The following is an 18,424-nucleotide window of genomic DNA, read 5'->3' as shown; positions in this document are numbered from 1 at the left end:
TTGACTATCCGCATGCCAGGTAGGAGTGGGTTCATAGGCAGGTTCAATTTAATTTAAAGGAAATATAGTCATGAGACTTTTCTTTTTTGTAACCATATTTTACGGTAAGAATCATGCAGTGGAGTCATCCATACTTCTCCACTAACATCACAAAATATCAGGTCTCCTTGAAAAGCAACTTTTGAAGTCAGTGACAGAATCATAACTCTGACCCCTGTACATAGGTTGTTCCTTGAGTTTACTGTACCTCGTTTACATCCAGATTCATTCTATCCTTCAAGATATGTACCAGCCAATCTCTCAATATATATTGAATCTCTCTGTGGCAGGCAAAGTGCCAGATACGTTACTTATACTGTCTCATTTTGTCTTTGTGGCAGCTCTGCAAAGGAGATATGATGCTCATAATATAGACACTAGACAAGGAAATCAAGGCTAATTTCAGCTGAATGGCTTGCCCAAAGTAATGGGTGTAGAAAGAAAAGATTTAGACCCCTTGGGTCCACAATTCATGGTCTTTTTTAAAAAGGATCTCTATTACTTACTTCCTTTATTTGAGATAATTTCCCACCAAACTGTTATAGACCATCTTGAGTCAAATAATATTTAGGAGGCTCAGCAGCCCCAAAGAGGTGCTTATACATGTGCCTGGTGGAGTGAGGGTGGACGATTCTGGGGGTGTAGGCAAGGCAGGAAGATGTGGATTCCACATACAGGTTATAGGTTAGTCACTCAAGAACCTGGACTTCACGAAATTTAAATTCTTTGCATACAAATTCTAATTCTGTGACAAGTATTCATCTCCACTTGGACCTCACCTGGGCCTCATCTGAGCTTGAAGAATGAAGCCATCAGACATGGGAAAGGTGGGAAGTGCCCACCCCTGGTGGGCCCTCTCAAGACCTGGGCAGATATCTTGGGATGAAGCCACCAATAGAAGACCCCAGTATAACTCTCTGAGAGCACTATAGCTCCTGTTTCTTTCTTTTTCCTTTTTTTTAAATTATTTTATTATTTTTTTTTATTCATGAGAGACAGAGAGAGAGAGAGAGGCAGAGACACAGGCAGAGGGAGAAGCAGGCTCCATGCAGGGAGCCCGATGTGGGACTCGATCCCCAGTCCCCGGGATCACGATGTGGGCCAAAGGCAGGTGCCAAACTGCTGAGCCACCCAGGTGTCCCATAGCTCCTGTGTCCAACCCTGTCTGGGCCTATTTTCTCAAATCCCTGTGTGATCCTGTCCCCTTGCTGCACCCATCCTCAGTCAGGAGTACCATAGATTGTGCAAAGCCAACTCATGTTAGGACCGCAGCTTCCCCAAGCCCTGCTTCCACCTTCACCGGTGTGTTCTGCCCCAGCCTGCAGAAGAGGAGGGAAGCACACTGTCTGCCAGGTGACATGTTTTTGGGGACTTCCTCCTCATAAGTCCTTACAACATCCCTTCCACATAAGCAGATTGAGTATCTCATTTCAGACATAGGAAACAGTCTCCACACGGTGAACTGAGTCTCTCAGCATAACCCAGAGCAAGGGGCAGAGGTGAGGTTCAGAACCGCCTGTGTCTGGCACAAAGCAGCTCCTCTGTGCTTGGCTAAGCCCGCCGAAGGGCCGCGCCAGTGGGTCCCTGCAGTGATTACTGTCCACGCACTGATTTTAAAGCTTGATTAAGGACCTGCTCTCTAATTACTACACATATTTAAGTCTTTTCTCCTCAATGAGATAAGGAGTTGAAGCAGATATTCCCACGATTGCAGATTTTTCTTGAATTCTGTTCTTGGACTCTTAGCTGGCCATAGTGCAGTACTCAATAATTATTCATTATAGGGCCACTCAGGTTTTTAAATGGCTTTCTTTTAGATGTGAAGAGGATTTTTGCTATCCTCCAGGCACTGCATTTAAAAAGTCAAGTGTCTGTGAAAGATAAAATAAAAAGAAGTGTTATTATGTCTGCTTCCCAGTGTGCACGGCCAAAGCACCAAGAGGTCAGGTGGCATGCCACGTTGACCCAACAGCAAACAGATGTTGCTTTCTTGCCCACTTCATCACAGAAAGCCAAATAGCTAAGTTTATGAGGCCAATTATAACTCAGAGTACTTGCAGAAATTATTGACAAAGTGTTCATCCTTGGCCCTTTGTGTTAGTTAGAGTTCATTTGTCATTAGTCCGTGTTTTGCCATCTTCAACATTATTTATCCAGAACAATTCTTTCCTCTAAGATGAAGGAATCGTTGAAGATGTGATAGAGATATATTTAAACTTCCTCTGCCTTAGTTTTCTCATCTGTAAAGTGGGGGTCCTTACACCTGCCACCCGGGCAATAGAACCTACTTTGCGCAGTTGTGAAACTATATGCATAGCCATATGAACATATGAACACAATTTAGCACAGCACCCAGAGTATTGTGAACATGAAGGAAATAGTTGCTCTAAGGTCTCGTTCTATGTTTGCCTTAAAGCACTGAGTAAGCATTAACTCTGCAATAATTTTTTGAGATGAAGACATTACTTTTTTTCCCCCTCCTTATATTCAATTATTTCTTTTTTCTCCTATTAGCATCTAAGCTTAGGTTTTTTTTGTAGTTGTTAAACACGAAGAAGTAACCTTTTCTATCACATTGAGAGATGAAAAGGAGCAGAAGACAACACAAATCAGGTTGAGATATGCATGCTATCAAGCCAGGTGGGTTTCTTCACTACTCAAGTGGATTTTGAAATAAAATGCATGAGATCCCCCAGTGTACAGCTGGAAGGAAATAACAGGAGCACTATGCATACTTACTTCCATCCAATGGCTGAAAACACATTGAGCTTACTGAGAGCTCATGTATAGATTGATAAAAATATAGGTTGAAAAAGAATGAAGGAATAAATTTATGTATTAGGAATGTATGCTTGTTCTGTCTTCACTCCTTGAGCTGCATGACTTGTCTGAGGATTGCAGACCAGAGGGATGGGCACTCACCCTATGGGTGGGATTCACACTCACGCTTTGGCAAAATGGCACAGATGCAGCTGAGTGCCTAGGTCACTGGTGGACATGGTGAGTTCTGAATGCTGCTTTGCAGAGGTGCTATTTTCATTACGATCCGCAAGGCCATATGTTAAGTGCCCTGTGTTGTTATTTTTATGTCAGTTTCACAACATTTATCCAATGTTATGCAACATTATCCTGTTTCAGGAGAGGACATTAAGGTCCAGGGAGATCATGGGATTTCCTCAACTTCCTACAACTCCTACTGCTCTAGAACTGCAGCTGAAACCTGTGTGTCAGCTCCACAGGCCAGGTTCTCCCAGCTTCACCCCTCACACAAGTAGAGCCCGAGCAGGGAAGGAGCTGCTGTACGGTAGACTCGGATATGTGGTGAGAAGGCCCTGAGTGGTCCCATCTACTCACTGGGCTACCTGGAAAAGTTCAAAATCTCCCTGACCTTCATAGGACTGATTTGCGGATTAAATTTAAAACAAGAAGCATGTATGATTGCATTTGGTAAGTTACCCCCTGAGCCCTTCTTAGCTCCAGCCATCCCGGCTTGAAACTGAGAGAATGTAGGCTTCAGAGCACAGACCCAGGTGCACCTGGATCGCTGCCCTCCACTCACTTGGAAACCTGAGTCTTTCTTGCTTTCTCAGCCTCTGAATGACGATAATATCTAGCCCATAGGTACTTCAAGACAATTCAAAATAATACAAGCTCCTTATATATAGCAGATCTCTGAAAAATTAAATAACTACTATCCCATTTCATCTTTTTTTTTAAGGCAAAATATGTTCTCACTCCAGCTATGATAGTTACTTCTTGAATCATGGAAGACGAGTGAGTTATTTGCAAAAGCCAGAAATCCTATCCCAAGTGGAAAGGCTCATGACTCTTACTCTATGTCCCGTTCTTAATGCCTCTAAATAAATTATAGACCCAAAGGGGACAGTGGGGACCCTAGCCCTTCCTCATTTCTCATCTTCAGGAATTGAGGTCACAGGGTCTATGTCTCCTGGCCAGAAGCCCCGATGCTGGGACTCTTCCTTCAGATGGTTCTCCTCTCTCCCCTCCTGCTCCCACTCATCTGCCTCATTCCTGACTCTAGGCTTGCTCACCTGATGCTTGTTCCCTGTCCACCTGTCCTGAGACTCCAAACTTTCAATGAGCCATCGCAGAAAGTGACACGCATGGCGCCCCATTAATCCTCTGCTAGTGTCTCCTGTGGGCATCTCTTGACCATTGTCTTTATGCTTCCTTCCACAGCCTCTGCTTTATGATCCAGGACCTCTTGGGTCCAAACAGTTCCCGATGGTGTGTGCAAACCACTTGGAAACGTTTTAGGACTTGAGTGGACTTCGAGCATGCATACACAAAAGCACACACAACTCACACATGTGCACTTACACACACATGTACACGCACATCCTCACACACACACAGCTCATATAGGGCACACAGCATTCACACAGCACAGACCCACAGGTACTTTCACATACACAGCTCACACAGCACCCCACACACATACAGGTGTGCATACACACGTGTGCATGCACATACATACACACACACACATGCATGCACACTGCTTCCAAGCTGTGTTATCTACATTGCAACCTAGCGGGAGTGATGGATTAGATGAAATAAAAATCATGTGGGGGCTCTGTCTCGTCTGAACACTACCTATGAGACACAATTTCCCTGAGATTTTGAAACTGTCTGCCATCTGCAGACTTTGAAACCACTTATAGATATTATAAAACCAGCTCTGATTGTGTCATGATGATTGCTGACATTTAGTGTCTGTCAGCCAGGGGGAAAAAAAAAGATAAGAAAAGAAAAGAAAAGAAAGGCTTTGCCCCCCGCTAGGATTTCTCCAGCTGGCGGGGCTGAGGCCCTGGCTGTCAGGGAAGGGCTCTCCATCTTGTCCGCCTTGACGCTCCACTGAACCCCTCCGGGCCGCTGGCTTCTCATTCCCCCTTCCCACCCCGGTTCCTGCGTCCCTCACACCTGACCCTTCTGACTGACGAGCTGCAAGAGTACCTGGGAACAAAGACAGTTACATAAAATCCAAGGCAGCATTATTAATATTTCATTAGCATTTCTTTTCTCTCTGAGGCTGACTGGCAGCTCAGTCAAGATAGTGGCAAAGCTGATTTTAATTATTTTTTTTCAACCTGCATAGCTCCTCACTGCCTCTTCCTGCTGTAAATCAGTCAGAATGTTTTCCTTCGTTATTACCATAAGCGCTCAGCAGTCTCTAATTACTCTAAAGAATTTCTTATCTTTTATTGCTAAAGCTGAAATTTTAAAGAGAGAGGGAGAAAGAGGGAGAGAGCCATAATTAACCATGCAGCTGTTGGTAGTCTGCCCGGGTCTAGAAATACGGCGGGCCCCCCTCCCGGTTTGAGCGGCTGCTTGGGGAGACAGGGTACAATAATGACATGACTGTCCTCGAAGCAGGAGAGCAATGCATGCGACTCAGAATACTCGGGGATGCTCCCCAGAATCCATTTTTGAAACTGAGATGATTTAGGAGCAGATTGGGAAAGCGTGGTGCACTGGTGCCCACATGCATAGCACCCATGGCCCTGGTCCCTGGTCCCTGGTCCTCTGCTACCTAGCAGTCTCCAGCTGCAGGTATGAGGCTATGTGCACCTTTGCAGTCACTCCCCATCACCTGAGATCACAGCCTGGAAACCCAGCTGAGGGCGTCCCATGCCATGAGACCTTTAGGAACACCCATCATGGGTGTTTCTGCTGGGCAGACCTCAAGCAGTTTGCCTCCCCAGGAAACGTTGGTCTTCCCTCCTTGTGAGAGTACCAACCAGAGAAGGAGCATGAACATTTCAGATGAGTGATGAAAAATAGATAATCTCACAACCCTGGAGGCATATAGCCTTGTCATTAGATATAAAGAGCTTCTTTCATGGGGACTGCATTAGCTTCCTGGTATTATGACTTACAAGGAGAGCAAAATGCAAATTGAGGGTTTTCATGATAACTGGTCTTTTCTATATTTCCCCAGAATTAAATCTGCCTCTGGCTGGCTCTTTGAGTTTTATTGTGTTGAGGAGTCTCAAAATGATTATTCCTCAGAAACAAGGAAATAAATAGAAGCGAAGATAGAACACAGAGTATACAACTAATAGAAATATTACTTATACCCAGAATCCAGAGAATGTTTAGTTTCATGTTCTCTTTTGGGTGACACTCCCATCTGGGCAGCTGGGGTCCGTGTAAATGGAAGAGATGAGAAAAGCTCTGAAATTAAGCCACGGGTCCCTTCCAGACCAGCTGTGCTATAAAGCGGTTCAACACCAGCGGCCCTCGTACAGGCTGAATAGGAGCCTCACTTCTGATGTGGGGAGGCCACCTGCACTAATGAGCCAGTGATTATTCAGCCCCTTGAATGGCTCACATGGGCATCCCTTCTGGAGAGCAGTGCTGGGTTTTAATGAAGGATGTGCTGAGGATTTATGATGTGGAAAGCACCCCCTCAGGGATTAGCCAAATCCCTGCAACTCATTCAAATCTTGATGACCAAGGGTTCAAAATGCAGTTTGAAAAGGAGAGGCCACCCTCACCTCTCTGATTTCCTGGCCAGCACATGGAAAGGCACACCTAATGGATCTGGGCTCCCATTGATGCTATAAGCCAGAGCGCCATGTCAGTTATATATACCCCCAGATTCAGGAATCCTTCTGGGTCCTCATTTGGGAGCTGATCAGAGTTCAAGCTGCAGAGTCTGTGGGAAAACCAAAAGCATGGTGGTAGGGAATACAGGACGTCTCACTCTGGCACTAACTAGGCACATGGCATTGGGGAAAGCCCCTCACCACCTTGCTCTTCTCTTTCATTCCTCAAATGAACTAGGTGCTGCCACACCTGCCCCACAATGTACATGTAAACACCATGGGACCAGAAGAAAAGACAGTGCAAATAAACATCGTGGATTTTTACAAATAGAAAGTTATATAGACTTGCCTCCATGCAATGTTTGGTTTGAATCTACACATAGGTAAAGGCAAGCTTGATCTTGGTAAGATGATCTTATTCTCGGAATCAATCACCTTGCTATTTAAAGAATATGTTCTTATCTATTCCCTAGTCCGCTGAATTCTTGTTTAATGAGATCCTGTGCCTTTACTAGGATCTGGGGTACCATTCCTCCTAAAACCAGTTTTGATTTGATATATGACATAGAAATGTAATTTCTCACTCCTTCATGAATTAAGCATAGTGTCTGCAGAACTTTCATGAGCACACAGTTCCATAGTGGTTGTAAAAAATAGCATGATCGGTTAGGGACTCCCTGGCTCTCCCTCTGTGATTTAAAGGCAGAGGCACTGACCCGGGCATTAATAAGCTGATGAGTCAGCACAGCCACGTAGAAAGGCGAAGCTCTGGTTTCTCCATCTGTAAAATGAGATTGATAACCTCTTGCAACCATTACTCCTGAAAAGGATGTGTGAGCATGACAGAGATGATATCTGCTGAGAGCTTTGCCTACTGGGAGAAGATATGTAACAATGTCCAATGGGTCCAGCAAACTACTAATTAACATTAAATATCCATAATAGAATCAGAATAGTGTAGCTTTCACCTGCCTAACACTTCAGTGGTTTCCAGAGCAACTATGCCTGTATCTGTATTTATAGGGAGGAAGTGGAGGTGGAAGGAGTCTAAGTCATTTCTAAGGTGATGGAGCTGGTAAATGGCAGTCCACAGCTGGTGTCTAGGAAGTCTACTCCCCCCACTTGGTTTTCCACCCTGTTCCATATTATGTCCTTGTTCAGGCCTGACTCTGCCAACCTGAAACATTTTCTTGTCCTCCTGGGAGACTGGAGATTGAATCATAAGCCAGGAGACCTATTCCAGGAGTCTATTCCAGGACTTTCTTGGGAAATCTCTTCATATCTAAAGATGTGAGGCTGTTCATCTATAGGAGTTCGATTCTATCTGAAATTCAAGGAGGCTCTTCTAGTTCTAAAAATGCATTCCATGCCATCAGATAAGAATTTTTTAAGAGGGGGGTAGAATGAGATGCCATTTTTTTGAAACTATTGTATATGAAAATTTTACTATATATTATTTTCTTCTATCAATTAGATAGTATGTAATATTTACTACATTTAAAAATATTGTATATGTAGAGCAAGATTTATTTCTGAGAAGAATTATTTCTAAAACCAAATAACAAAACAACAGAAAAACATGACCTGATTTATAAGTGTGATTTAGATTCTTTCAAGACTATTATTTTTATTAAGGGACACAATACTACACTATGGATAAGGAAGGCTCTCAGGCTAAAAGAGTGATGGACAGCTTTTTTTTTTTTTAAGCTAAACTTAGTTTTTAAATGTTGACAAGTTTCCATTTTTAAAAACAGGTGTTAAGATATTCTAATTCCAGGTAAGAACAAGCAGATTGGTATAAAATATGCACCAAAAACATAACTATCTGAAAATGTCTTTCTTACTTTCCAGAAAGGTGTCCCTTTTTTTTCACTGTTAATTTGCTAAAGGCCTTCTGTCTTTCAAGATTCCTATCAAAATGCAAATCTATTATGTGAGAAGACTATACTCTCTCACTAGATTTTCCTATCATTAATTTATCATATTCCCTGACCATTCACTGAGTTCTGGGAAAACATGTTCACATGTTTTAAGCTAAACTTAATTTTCACTTCACCAAGTGATTGGTGAAGAAGAAGGTAGAGAGAGAAGGAAATATTGGGGAGGGTAGAGCATACTGGAGTCCAGGTGTTCTCAGCGGGCAAAATGAAAGCCTGAGAGAATTGCTGAGGGAGGGAACTCACCAAAATTCCTTCCCATTTTCATCTGGAGCTGAGCTTGAGCTCCAAGGTGGCAAAGCACTTACAACACTGAGAATCATAAACAACAAGACTTATGTAAAAGAGCTGATTTTCTAATGGGAAAACCAAGATGTTTACAGCTATTATCCAATCTTTTAAAGGAAAGGGTTAAATTAGAGTCAACTCAAGACTGTGTGCTGTGCACATGTTCATGACTAGAGTTGATGACAAAGGCCATGCTAGAAACAAGAATACAAAGACACAGGTGCTTTCTCACCTTCAGGTTTCAGTTCACAAAGGAGATTGAAAAGCATGCTCCTGTCCCACTGAACACAGTGTAATCAGCTCTTTGCCCTTTAATTGCTTGTTTATACTTGCAAGCTCCTGGAAAACAAAGATCATGTTTTAATTTTTGAAGCCTCTGTCTGCTGATTTTGCTGTTCCATATACTAAAATACAGTTAATCAATATTGTTTTTTTCAATGTTGGAAGTACTAAACCATGGAACATAGAGTTGAGAGCAATTAATTAGGTGGGACAGATATCATAGAACTTCCTCAGGGGTCAGTAGTCACTGGGGTGGGCTTTAAATGCTGTGTAAGATGGCTGCTAGCAAAGCTATGTGGGGTGGGGTATCTATGCTCATATACAACCTCAACAGTTTCTTGACAGGGATTTTTATGAATCACTAAACATGGAGTGTTGCCTCTTCCTTTTCCCAAGAAACAATTTTTAAAGCTTCAATGTGTCTAATCTAGAAGAAACCACTACTCCTACACTTCAGTTAGCCGAGCTACCAAGAATGCTTGCCTGGAGGCCAGGATGGAAAACTCTTCCCCCAACTTTGTGCTTCCCACATCTTCAGTGGTGGTCACCCAGGCAAGTAAGAGGATAATGTAGGTGGCAGATCTGTTAGTTCTGGTGCAGCTGGGCACTGGTATCTAACAGGGAGGAAAGATGTCAACAATTTGTGAAGCATAGCACCTGGAATAGGGATCCAGCTGCCCGTACTTAAAGTCTCAACAGGAATTAAATGCATGAAACAAATATAATAACACAAATTTCAACTGGTATAAACCCTTTTCAACACTGAATCTCACACTGCTTGAATGCTCTCCAGCTTTGAAAGACAGAGAAATAGAAGCATAGAGAATGATTTGAGAAACGGAATGCAAAGCAAGCCAAGTGTTCACAGAGCTGTGAAGCATCATGGCTGAAAATAATTCTATGGATCAGTGTTTCTCAAAAAATGGATTAGAGACCCACATCATTCTCACAGGTTTGGGTCCTCCCTACCCAGATTTTCTGGCTCTCTCTAAAAGGTGTAACAAACCTGGGGTAGGTCCCAGAAATCTGCATTTTTAACAAGCCCCGTTTTTTTTCCACTGATTCACCTCTCTCATATGGTAGAGCTCTGTGAAATTTGATGCCCAGCGGGGAAGTCCATTCACAGTGAGGGAAATGGGCTTTGGAAAAGCTCGCCATATGAAATTGATTATGGACTAGGGCAGTTGTATTGTACTAAGAGGTTTCCCAAAGAGTCATCAACATTTACCTCAACGATGAGTGGCTTTAATGGGAACAACTTACTGGATTTTCAAGCTTCGTCAGCATTCAGAACAGAGGGTGGGTAGCAGCATAAACTAGAATACACTTTTCATCATACAGGCAAAAGCTACGCCATAGAAATGGTGTGAGTGTTTTAGAACATGTAAGGTGTTGGGGAAGCAGCTGCTCTGGAATATAGGATATTAGCCTGGTCTTTCTATTAAGGTGTGGCTGCTAATTCGTAAACAAACACCTGACAAACAAAGAAATTAAGAGGTGACTTTTTTATCTTTACAAAGGTTCAGATAGTGAATCTTTTAGATGTTGAGTCCATGTCACAACTGCTCAATTGTAGCTTGAAAGCAGTCATACATAATACACAAACTGACAAGTGTACCTCTGTCTCAATAAAACAGTATTTACAAAAACAGACAATGGGCCAACTTGACCCACAGACAATGGGCCAACTTGACCCATGGGCTGGAGTTTGACAATCCTGAATTTGTAGCTTTAATACCATAAGCTTGGGATCCCTGGGTGGCGCAGCAGTTTGGCGCCTGCCTTTGGCCCAGGGCGCGATCCTGGAGACCCGGGATCGAATCCCACGTCGGACTCCCTGCATGGAGCCTGCTTCTCCCTCTGCCTGTGTCGCTGCCTCTCTCTCTCTCTGTGATTATCATTAATAAATAAATAAATAAAATCTTTAAAAAAAAATACCATAAGCTTTTATAGTCTGTTGTTCTTCACTTGTCTGTTTAGCAAAAAAAAAAAAAAAAAAAAATGAGGTTCATGGTTTTACAGTATACCCCCACCTTTTCTTAGAAAGAAAGGCATGACGTGTTAATAATATCATGAATGGGGACACCTAGGTAGCTCAGCAGTTAAGCTCCTGCCTTCAGCTCAGGGCTCTAGGATCAAGTCCCGTATCAGGCTCCCTGCATGGAGCCTGCTTCTCCCTCTGCTTCTGTCTCTGCCTCTCTCCCTCTGTCTCTCATGAATAAATAAAATCTTAAAAAAAATAATATCATGAATGGAGCCAAGCCTTCTTACCTGATATTCTCCATTCTTTTCTTAGTATCTTAGACTATGGGAACATCTTTATGAATAGATTTTGTTCAAAAATAACTAGCATAAGCCTTTTAGTTTAAATCAATATATATAAATTTGTTCTGCATGTGTTATTCCATCAATTTTACTAGCTTTCCTCAAACTTTTCATGCAAGAACATGTCCACTTCCATAGCCCTCCCATCCTAGACTTTTCTGAGTGACTACCTCTCACATGCTTATGTGTACATTCGTTCTACAACTAAATGGCATCTGGCAACTCCCTGCCTCTTCTGCTCTGGTATTCACCCACAGGGTACTTCATGTTGACCACTGCAAATGGGTCTTTATCTCTTTGCTACACATGGACATGACCTATCCTCTGAGCACCAAGTCCACTTCTGCTGGGAATCCCTACTTTGGTTTGATAACTGCACTTCACTGAGCATATCTTTTCCTTTCACTTTCACTGAGTACCTCCATTGCCATCTTGGTTGGCTGAGTTTGAGGGGCTACAAAATGGTCTGAGGTAAAGTGAGGAGGATGTCTTTCTGTTTTTGTGTTACAATCTGTCCTAAAGGTTTTGATAGAGCCTTACATCATGTCTGGATATTTTCCACAGTTTTTAAAGAAGCACCTTCTTAGCTTTTACCAATAGCACTCTCCTTCTCTGTGGAATCCAAACCTTGACAAATATAATTTTGCACCAAGGCAAAAACTATTTAGAAACATTTTGATACCCTCCCCTTTTCTTTTTTTATTCTTTTTTTTTTTAACCCTCCCCTTTTCTGACTACATCTTTGCAAATGGTGGTCAAGCTCGCATACTCTGTAGTTGTTTCTCTGAGGAAGAATTTTCATTTACAAGTCTACTCAGCTCCTCTACAAACAGGTGTATAGTGCCTGTTCCAGACAAGGACAGACCCCAAGATTCAGCTTCACTGACCATTCTTCTATTCAGAAGCATTTCCTTATCCACAGTCTGGCTCCTTTGTGTCAACTTTTTTTTTTTTTTTTTTTAATTTAGGCTTTCTCAGGCTAAAGCACCTTTCTCAACCGCATTTACCTGGAACTTTCTACTCACTCTTACTACTCAAGATTAGTTCAAATATTTGCTTACTTGAAAAAAATAGATTAAAAACTACATATTTCATTATTGTTACTGCTGTAGTTAAAAAGTAACACACGGGGTAAAGTATGCAAGCACACACAACAAAACTGAGTGGAATTTTTCAAATGACTCTTTTTATTTTATTATATTGTTTTCTACAGTAAGTGTATATTAGTTATAGGACATATTTTAGGGTTCAACTTAGGAATTTTAAATCCCGTGGAGGCAATTTCCTCTGAATCTTGATTTAACCCATCCCTAATTTTTATTTTGCATACTTCCTCAAAACTCCTCAAAGCCAAAGCATTCTGAGCTCATCCTACTGTAACAATTCATTATTACTCTGTGATGGTTTCTCCAAAAGTCTATTTTGGTAGTCAGACCATGCGCCCAGTTAGGGACGGGTACTTGTTTTTCTCCTGTGCCAGAGTTCTGGCACCTACCGTCGTGCCTGGTACAGTACTCAGAAACTGGTGAATAGAAGAATGACATGCAACATGAAAACCTACCAGAAGCAGGGCCAGCTTATACAAGAGTGTCTTTTCCTATCCTCACCTGGATGGGTGGGCAGAGGGTAGTTTCCACCCAGACGAGAAATCATTACCATCACCATCCCCAGCACAAACATCCTGGCACTCTCAGCATGAAAGCTGTCTAGGAAAATCTAAGTAATAGTGGAGTGTGGATAGATCTTATGAATATTCATGAATCAAGGGTCTCAGCAGCCAAGCTAAGCACAGAATTACAGCAATTATCTGAATGATTTACACACACACAAAGCCAGCCCTAAGCAAAATTGTCAAGGAGGCTGGAAGTCGGCTGTCCCTCCTGCCTGGCACGCCCTGCTTCCTTTCAGTGTGCCCGGCAGGGGCTCATGCTCTCTGCCTGCCTGGGAGTCCCTTGTGCCAACCTTCTCCAACCAACCCTCTTCCCATAACCACCCCTACTGACAGTTCTCATGTGACTCAAGCCTTTCCCTCCAAACTCAACTGGCTCTATTCCCTCAGAGCTTAAGTAGTTAACCAGCCAACTGGCTAACAAATCTGACATTCCAGTTCATGTTAAGGTATAAATCTGTCTTGCTTTTCCATCTCACTATCTGTTATTGACATTTAGCCTTATTTAAAGGCCTTTGGTTATAAGTTTCCTTAACTCAATTTCAGGTGTAGAAGACTGTAAATAGATTTAGTAAATAATTAAATAGATGTTGAAGGGTGGCAAGAGCCTGATGATGTACCTCAATATCACAGATCAGGGAGGAACTATATTTAATTCAATGTTCCCCACATTAAGTTTCATGTGACATTAGTAGATGATTGAGTGAGTAATAAAGTATCTATGACCAAAGCAAAAGGGCATCTGATAGGTTAAAAGTTATTTACAGAAAGATTATTAAAATCATTATTGTGAATCTCTAAAATGTAGGCATATCTACATTTCCTAAATTTGAGTTAATCATGTACACAATAAACTTGTGTTAATCATTTCCTAAATTTGAGTATAAAAATTCTTCATCACAATATAGCTATTACTTTAAAAAATTCTCTTCTATAGAACTCTATTTGGAAAATGCTATTTTAATCCAACTCTTTATTATCTAGGTGAGGAAACACACTAGAAAGGGAAAATATCTGACCAAAGGAACACACTTGGGAATAGAGTACAGATTACCTGTCAAGTAGATGCCCCATCACCCCATCCAGCCACTGTTCTCTTTAATTTGCTTTATTTTAACAAGAGATTTAAAGGCCTTAATTTAAAGTGTACATTTGTGACAAAGTCTGCTAGTTGTACTCCCAAATCCATTCTCTTACTTAAATGGTACAATAACATTTTTCTGGGCACACAGTCACCTTGACTACACTTCTTAAGCATCTTATTACCAGATGGGATCTTGTGACTAAGCTGTAACAATCAGATGAGAATGGGAATAACCAGCCTGACATTGTAGTTATTTCATCAAAAGGAAAGAGCACATCTTCTCATTCTCTCTTCCTCCTGAATGCTTCCTGGAATGAAGATCTATTGGTAGAAGCTGGACCAAAAAAAAAAAAAAAGGAAACATATGTAGGAAATACAGAGAACAACAATAACAAAAAGGAATCTTGCCTAACAGTTCATTTGGTTAATCCTGGCTGATTTTAGCAAAATCGTGTAAAAGAAAGATAAATTCATGTGAAATCTAGGTGATCTGTATGCAAAGAGTAAATGCAATGAAAAAAATATGGAAATGTTTTCCTTTTGCTTCAGATGGCTCCAAGTTAACCATAATTTAGTGATGAGACGTTGGGTAGACAGAATTCAGAGACCAGTAAATACAATGAGCCAAAACTACAGCTCTATCTACCAATGGGTCTTGACAATAATTACTGCATGTGGAAATTACCAGAAGAAAACAGTCCAGAAGATGCCATTATGGGTTGAAATATGTCTCCCTACAAAAATTCATACATCTATGTCTCATCCCCCAGTACCTCAGAGTGTGACCTTATTTGCAAATAGGGTTCTTGCACAGGTAATTTGTTAAAGAGTTATTTATTTGAGAGAGAAAAAAATAGAGCAAGTTATGGGGGGAGGAAGAGAGAAAGAGAGAGAGAGAGGACCTCAAGCAGACTCCCCACTGAGTGTGGAGCCTGATGTAGGGCTTGACATGGGTCTTGACATAGGGCTATATCCCACAATCCTGAGGTTGGGCCTAAGACAAAAACAAAAGTCAGATGCTTAACCAACTGAGCCCCCCAGGAGCCTCTGCAGGGATAATTGGTTAAGATGAAGTCATGCTGAATTACGGTGGGACCCTAGTCCAATACGACTGGTGTCCTTATAGAAAATGGGAATTTGGACATATGCAAGCTTTGGGTTAAAGTTGAATTGCCACAAGCTAAAGAACTAGCAGAAACTAGAAAAGAAGCCGATAACCAAGCCTTCCCTAGAGTTCTGAGAGTGAGCATGGATGACACTTGATTTCAGAATTCTGGTCCCCAGGTTTGTGAGACAATAAATGATGTTGTTTAACATCACTCAGTTTGTGGTACATCAATAAGGCACGTTGAGAAAGCTCCTACACCTACCAAGTTTTTGAGGAAATAATATTTTAAAAGATGAAGCCTTCACAAGTGTGTAGTTGGTGACAATGCACCTCTCAGCTGCCGTGCAACAGCAGTCAGCTTGGCAGATGGGGCAGCCCTTCAGAAGTGCATATTCCCCAATGAGAGAAGGAACTGGACAATGAGGAACTTCCCTGGGGGCAAAGCTAGGACATCAAAGGATGACTCATACATTTGTTCTTTTCAGTGAAGTACCAGGATCTTTCAGATGGGTTTCCCAAAGAGCTTTCTTTGCTGCCAGGCCAGGGAGTCATTTACAAGAGTGGCCCAATACAACCTGATTATAGTGATAGATAGTGACCACTATGGGTGTGTCTCAATGTTTTTTTTTTAAATATTTTATTTATTCATTCATGAGAGACACACAGAGAGAGAGACAGAGACACAGGCAAAGGGAGAAGTATGTGGGGAGCCCAATGTGGGACTCGATCCCAGGACCTGGGGATCATGACCTGAGCCAAAGGCAGGTGTTTAAGCACTGAACCATCCAGGTGTCCCTTAAAGTTTTCTTTTCTGAATAGGATTTTATATCATGAGTATTTCTTTCCTCATATGCCATGGACTACTGGATATAAATAGTAGATCATTGACAATTTGGTTTACAGCTGGCTAAATGTGAGAAGCCACATTCAAGCCATATTCAAGCTTGGGTAATGGACAATCCTGTGAGGATATTCCATCACCCAGAGACCATGGGATTTGATCTAGATGAAGTAGTGGGGTACTTAGGTGTTCTTTAGGGGAGAGAATGAGTGTGTCCTATGTGGAAAGGGGCAAGCATAGATAGTTGGATGGCTAAAGGGGTAGACTATGGTAAATACTTCCAATTGCCTCCTAATAATCCATACAGCTAAATCCGTACAGCTAACTAATCCACACAGCTTCTATTAAGAACTATATATGGCTTGTGACTTACTTACACTCCATGGGGCATGTGCAGAAGATACACATTCAACTACAAGATCCTGCCCTCATCTTTGCCTTGTATGAGCCCATTCTCTGCAATGTGGGCATGCTGGGAAATGCTGGAGTAGTCACCATGGGCCACAGGATAGAAATCAAGCACTAGGGGCACCTGGGTGGCTCACTGGTTGAGCATCTGCCTTTGGCTTAGGTCACGATCCTGGGGTCCTGAGATCGAGTCCTGTATTGGGCTCCCTGCAGGGAGCTACTTCTCCCTCTGTCTGTGTCTCTGCCTCTCTCTGTGTGTCTCTCATAAATAAATAAATAAAATATTTAAAAAATCAGGTGTTGAATCTGGGAGCCAACATCAGAGGACCCTATTCCAAAGCAATATTCAGAGGAGAAAAGATTAGGTCAGATGTCTCAACAAGGTTAAAAAATTGTCCATGCCAATTAGAAGTGTCAGACCTGGGTTGGACTCTGGTTCTTTTTCTTATTGATTCTCTCTACACCATATAAAGCAGTGGTTCTTCTAAAAATAACTACATCGTGAAAATGAATTTAAAGTGGATTCCAACATTTAAGAACAACAGTCTTTGAAAGAAAATATAGTCTTATATATAACCAATCAATGGTTATTTGTTATATACATGGAATTGGTGCATATGGAAAGTGCTAATTTTCAAGTAAGTAAGTGAAAATAAAAATATCTGAATAGGTAATTAACAACAGGAGAAACACAAATGGCCAATAAGCCTATGAAATATACAAAAATCTATAAACACAAAAATATCAATGTCATTGCTACTTATATTGACAGATAAATCGGAAATCATCTAAATGTCACAAAAATAATGCAATGATTAATTTGTGATTCACAGATGAATGCAACAGTATTTGTTTATTAAAAATATGGTTATAAAGACAAATCAATAATACAAAGAATCGTTTATCTTACGATTTTAAATGAAGAAATTGAAAAATAATATACATTACATCTTGTATGGAGTTGTTTTTACACCACTGTGGAATAAAAGACGTGAAGGGAAATTTCCCAAATATTTTGCATCCCCTAATGGTCTTACAAGGGGTTTTTATTTACCTCTGTCTCTATTTTTCCACATTTGCTGTAATAGCACATAATCAATTCATGTCAGAAAAACAATATTTAAACTCACCAATGCTTCCAAATTCAGAGCAAAGAGAATGTCACCCTGACATTTGGAGCTTTCACAGTCTGACTCCTACACGTTTCCCTCAGACCTGCACCAATCTCTTCCAGAACTTCCACTCCCCTGGCAATTATGCGATATTTGATCTCTACTCAGTCTGAACTGTCCATATGCTCTTGGCTGCCTCAGCCATCTTCTCTCCCCTCCTCTGAGGAAACTACTTGAAGGGTAATGGTCGCCAGGAAGGAAGAAGGAAGTAAGTGTTAAATATGGGAGGCAGGTGCCGTGGATCACTCTGGCAGCGCTCACTGTTCGAGTCCTTGTCTGCAAACCCAGCCTCAATGCTCCAAACCTAAGTGTGCAAGTGGGATTGACAGGTTAGTTTGACTCTAAACTCCAATAATGATGATGGCGGGGATGGTGATACAGTTAGTGCTCTGCCATTGTATTCAAATTTGAATTTTCAATATAGTTCATTGGGATTGTATTTTATAAGCGTTATCTGTCCACACAGACTGAAATTTAAAAATAAATAACAAAAGACTAAGGCACACACATACCTCAATGCAGATACTCAGAGGCGCAGCGATGAGAGCACCAACTTTGTGAGGCCAGAAGGAGGGAACCCTTCTGATTAGATGGCCCTGGGCCTAGAAGATGCCGCAGAGGACAACCCAGGCCAAGGAGGGCTGGGAGGGAACCAGAAGAATGTGGCTTTCTCGGGAGGCTTTTGCCAGTGGGCAA

This window comes from Canis aureus, chromosome 12, assembly GCF_053574225.1.
Source record: "Canis aureus isolate CA01 chromosome 12, VMU_Caureus_v.1.0, whole genome shotgun sequence".
Taxonomy (NCBI): domain Eukaryota; kingdom Metazoa; phylum Chordata; class Mammalia; order Carnivora; family Canidae; genus Canis; species Canis aureus.
The sequence above is the reverse complement of the archived record's forward strand: the minus strand, read 5'-3'. Positions refer to the sequence as shown.